The sequence below is a fragment of the Acanthochromis polyacanthus genome, chromosome 3 (genome assembly GCF_021347895.1).
Source record: "Acanthochromis polyacanthus isolate Apoly-LR-REF ecotype Palm Island chromosome 3, KAUST_Apoly_ChrSc, whole genome shotgun sequence".
NCBI lineage: Eukaryota > Metazoa > Chordata > Actinopteri > Pomacentridae > Acanthochromis > Acanthochromis polyacanthus.
In genome coordinates this window covers 41,937,581-41,942,925 of record NC_067115.1, presented here as the reverse complement: position 1 = coordinate 41,942,925, position 5,345 = coordinate 41,937,581, and the positions used below count along the sequence as shown (strand labels likewise).

Here is a 5,345-nt window from a genome sequence, read left to right as displayed (position 1 = left end):
ACAGCTAGAGCTGTGCACTCTTGTCTCTGCTCTTTGATATCTTATTTATTCTTAGTTATGTAACTTTGTCAAACCTTAACACTTTATGAGAAAAACATGAGAAAAACAAATTGTGTATTATTTCTTACTTTCTCTCTACTTTTTTTTCCAGGACGAATTAGATGAGACCATCCATGTGTGGGATTCACATCTTATCAGGCCATCAAAGAATGAGAGGGTACCGAATGGTCGGCCTCGTATCATGTACATGTTTCCTGACCTCTATGCATGCGATGACTGCATTTCCCCGGTGGACAGAGCTGATGTACAGTTGTGTCAGAGCAACTGCACATTTCGGCCAGCAGTGCCATGTGACACAGACATCTACGACCTCTGCAGCATTATGATGGTGGAGTCACAACTTCATCTTCCAGCTGATGCTTATCAAGCAGTGGATTTGTACCTGCATTTGAGGAATGAGATAAAATCCGCTCTCTAATGTGACAGAGAACACATTTTTATCCAAGTGACTAAACTGATTTAATGCTTTATTCCGTTACCATCTAAATTATATAATGAAGCACAGGAATGAAAGGGAAACTGACTCTTTATTGAACAATATTCTGCTATTGAAAGAAACTGCATTTGCTGTAGCCTACCAAATAGTTAATATCAATGGTGCCTGCACACATTTCTGACTTATCAAAATGATTGAACTTAAATTGTCATTTGGACTTAAGTAAAGTTTTCAACCTCTTAAAGTAAAGCCACAGAAGTAAAAAAAAAGAAAAAAAAAGAATGTTTGTTTCTGTTTTGTTAATGGCTACTATGTTTTCTTGCTTGTTACATATGAATGGAAAATAACATGTTTTAAATGTAAATCTGTAGAAATGGTATAGAAACATTCACTATACAATATCAATAAATCAGTCACACCAGACAGGACACTGTCAAACTCTTCGTACTTACTCTGCTTGTTCTTGCACCTTTATAACTCCATCCTGAAAGAACCTCACCCATAAACATGAACTTGCAAAGGATACAATACTGGTGTGTGTGTGTGTCCCAAATCTAACTACATCACGGTTATACCATTAATCGTTTTCACAATAATAAGACACACTTGTAAAAACATTCACTTCATTGACTACACAATATCCATCGTGAAGCAGTCACCTGACAGGACACTGTCAAGCTCTTTACGAAAATCAGGGTATGAGCTGTAGGTGCACGGTAACTCAAGCACTGCTCCACATGTGTGTGCTACAGGTCTCCGGCTCAATCCAGACAGTGTATTGAAGGTCATTTCAATCGTATCTTTGCACAGTACAGTCGATCCTGTGCAGAAGCGCAAGAACATCTCCAGCTTTCTTTGGTCAGTGTTTCTCACGTACCATATCAGGTGGTTAAGTGCTTCCTGCTCTTGTGGATTTAGGCTGTCAGATGATGACTTTATCATCTTGACCACTTTTTTGTTAGTTGGCTTCTTGGATTCATAAAGCACCATTATGCTGTCTTTTGTTATGTGCATTGGCAGGGAACTGTGAATAATGTTGTGGAAACAGTCAATTATGAACTTTGGCTCTTGAAGAAGAGCTTTGTGGGCCATTTTCAAAATGGCTGCCCGCAGGTTGTCTTGAGAGGGCAGGATGTGTGAGCCCATTCTTGAAAAAATCTCAAGCAAGTCCTCCTCAACAGCTTCATCTATGTTGCCCTGCATTGCTTTTTCAAGTGTTGCACGCTCACTCTCTGAAAGAAATCTTGCAAATGACATCATCAACAGATCTTCATCCACTGAAGTAAGTCCTTGGCAACAGGCAAGAACAAAAGCGGGTGATAGCCTGACTGGTATGATTTTGTGGTCAAGGTATCCACACTCTTCCAAGAGCTTCCCATTTCTTCTCTGAATAGTCTGGTTGCAGTCTGGGTACTCTTTCATCTTCCCCCTCACACTGTTCCAAAAATTCTTCCCAGAATGCGGAATATGCCTCTCTTGATACCCCATCACTGTCCACAGCCATCTCATTTGTGAATTCCATTTTTAATTGAGCATTCAGTACCTTTGGTTCCATAAAGACATTGAGAACATCCTCAACTATATTTATCCGCCTCAACTTCACAAAGAGGGGCTCTTTTTCAGGTGGGTCTGGTGCTGCTGGAAGACTGCTTGAAGATGCAGGCCCATCATTCAATGTTGAGTGCTGCAAGTTAAGAAAGAAGAAAGGAAAAAAAATTAGGAAATTAGATGTGAATAATGATTGCTTAATCCATTAATGAGAAGAAAATGTGTCAACACATCATTAATAATCAATTAGCATGCAAAAATGCTGCTGCTGATGTGGTTCCAGATTTGCTGCTTTTCTGTTTTACCTTGTATGTAAAACAGAAAATTTCTGTTTTAATCAGAGCACTTTTCTAAGTGCTCTGATTAAAAAGTAGGGATGCAAACAATCGATTATCGCTTAATTGTCGATAGGAAATTACTCAATTAAAATAAATTAATTGCAATTAATTGTGAACCTGTAATTTGCTTCCAACAGACAGTTCATTTATTTATTTTCATGTTTCAAGTCACCTTAAAGTAGCCTTGTCATTGCATTGTTCCATTTGTGAATGTGTTGCTCCCTGCTGTTCCGAACAAATCTTTTATTAAGGAATATGATTTGCATTTTCTCTTTCATAAGAAAGATAAAGCATTTTTGTAGAAAGGGTGCGATTGTTTGTCTGTATATGTAGCCCTGCGACAGACTGGTGACCTGTCCAGGGTGTCCCCTGCCTTCGCCCGAGTCAGCTGGGATAGGCTCCAGCACCCCCCATGACTCGAGTGAGGATAAAGCAGTGTATAGAGAATGGATGGATTTTTGTAGAAAGGAACCTGTTGATTCATAGGCAAATTCAGCTTCTCAGAAAAACTGGTGCTTATTAATTAATCGATCATCGATTGATAAGATGAAACAACTATCGATTAATGAATTACTCGATAATTTGCACCCCTATGAAAAAGTAATCTCAAAACATCAGCTTTGAGTTATAATAGATGGAGTGACAATTTCTAACTCTTTCTGTAAGTTTGTGTATAGAATATTTGTGACAAATTTGAAAGGAAACAGTGACTGCAGTAATATTTTGCCGCAATGTTGTAACTTAGATCTGTACTATACCTGCTGAGGGTCCAGGTCATTAGGAGGATTCCAGGGAAGGGTGGTGTCGCCATCGTCATCACCACCAGTGGGTCCAAAGTTAATTTCAGAGTCTTCAAAATTTTCGAAGGGGCAAAGAGGGGAATCTGACCCATCACTCAACGTCAGAATTTCCTCACTAAACAGATCTGAAGTTTGTCCCAAATCGACCTTTGGTTCAGCTCTCTGTTGGTAACAATATGAAAAACAAACAATAACTAACTTACCAATGCAGCTTTTCAACATTAATGTACATACTGTATAACACAAATGTTGTCATTGTTTACCTGCACTGACCCACTGGGTTCTGGCTGTCTTCTTGTAGGCCCACTCTTTGGGGATCGTCTCTGCAAAGACGTGCACAGATCAGCAAATGATGGCTATGATTGACAGGTTGTTTAACTGTTCAGAAATCTGTCACAATAAAAATTAAAAGGGAATCAAAAAATTACCTTTTTTGGCCTCTCATTTCTGGGTTCTGAGTTAGATGACTCATCAGTAATAAGCACTAAACCCTTTGCCTTGGAGCATGTGTAGACCCGCAGCATTTTTAATTTACTCTGTTCATATAGCTGGGCCACTGTTACTTCAGGTGACACAACATTATGGCTGTAATCACGAATATCAAATTCGAAGTCTTCCACCGGACCTTTGGATGATTGTCCATTAGGAAAAAACAGATCTTTGCCTGTCTGAAGCAGCTCGCCCATAGTTACAGATTTTTGGACAGACAGATGCCGTGTTCCGCCTCCATTTCTCGTTCTGATTTGGTGATAAGTGCCTCTCTCAAAGTTGAGCCATCCCATCTCAACCCACCGGGTGACTTTGACTGCGAATGTATTGCCAGCACTGCGTTCTCTGTTCGTGGTAGCAGAGTTTCCCCGTTCCTCCAACCTGTGCCTTATGTTCTGCAAGAGGGCAGACTTCACTGTCTCTGTTCCCGCTCGGTATTCATTTGTTACAGCTCTCTGACGACAAAATGCCTTGAGTGCAAGCCGGTCCCCATATCTTGTGATATACCGTCCTAATTCTCCATCGGTTGATGCGAGAGGTACGGACCCGTACCCGTAGCATCTGTACTAGAGGTACGGACGTGTTGAGGTCACTGAAGAGCTGGCGATGGTTATTGCTGCACATTACAGGCAGTTTATATGAATGACTTTGACGGGGAACATTGTATAATTTAACTAAAAATACACCGTCTCCTCTCACACTTTACGTAGACAATGTAGTTTTTACGCTTTTAGACGCCGTGTCTAAATTGTTTGAAGTCCAGTTCCTATTAATTAGTTTACCGCGTTCAGTGGTGGAAGCGGCTGACGAACTCCATTGCAAATGTTCCCATTTAATTTCGGACGCTAATTTACAAGATAAAGTTAAGGATGTCGAATATGAAACAAACACTCGTGAATGGTGAGAAGCAGCTCTTTAATTCGGCATGAATTTAAAAAACCCACAAACTCGATTTACTGTGATATTGTGAGATTTGTTTGTGGTTATGTAACTTAGCCATTCAACAGAGTCCGCTAACATTAAAGTGACTGACGTGCAGGGTCTGTGTTGACAGACGCAGAAAATACGTCAGGGTTTTGCTTAGGTTGTTAATATGTAATAGTCTGTCGCTACTTTTGAAGGTAAAAAAAATACTTGTAGTTTGCTGGCTGTTAGTTCCGCCATTCATTCCGCAGATTCACCTCGAATCACGGAAGCGCCTTCATCAGCGTCGCCGGCTCATTAATATTTATGTACGTCGGATTACCAGCCAATCACGAAGCGTGTTCATCAGCCGGCTCATTAATATTTATGTACGGCTCATTAATATTTATGTTAAGGGAAAGTGCCGTATCCGTAGGCCACAGGCTGCGGGTACGGGTCCGTATCTGTAGACACTACCTTCTCCATCAGTCATAACATTAATGACGCTGATGTCGATCTGTGAAAAGACAGGCAAGCGACAAAAACATTTGAAACAGCCATCGAGAAAGCAACGTCACTTTGTAGCCTAGCATACAATGCATATTTCATATTTACCTTGTTTCTGGTGCGCACGTGAAACATTTCAGGTGCGCACCAGAAACTTTCAGGTGAGCACGTGAAATGTTTTTTAAATTTTATTTTTCGCATGTCCCTTTAGGGGCTCCGTAAATTCCAGATTTAGTTGGTATTTTTAAAAAATATTTTCAAACA

At 40.3% G+C, this 5,345-nt stretch overlaps 1 long non-coding RNA gene across 1 annotated transcript; it reads right to left on the bottom strand.

The window, feature by feature from the left end:
• Positions 1-618: 618 nt before the first annotated feature.
• Positions 619-5,014, bottom strand: LOC127533211 (uncharacterized). The gene is made up of 3 exons (XR_007940991.1): positions 3,446-5,014; positions 3,141-3,344; positions 619-2,180 (listed from the first exon to the last, which is right to left on the bottom strand). It is a non-coding gene; the product is annotated as an uncharacterized LOC127533211 (long non-coding RNA).
• Positions 5,015-5,345: the final 331 nt, after the last annotated feature.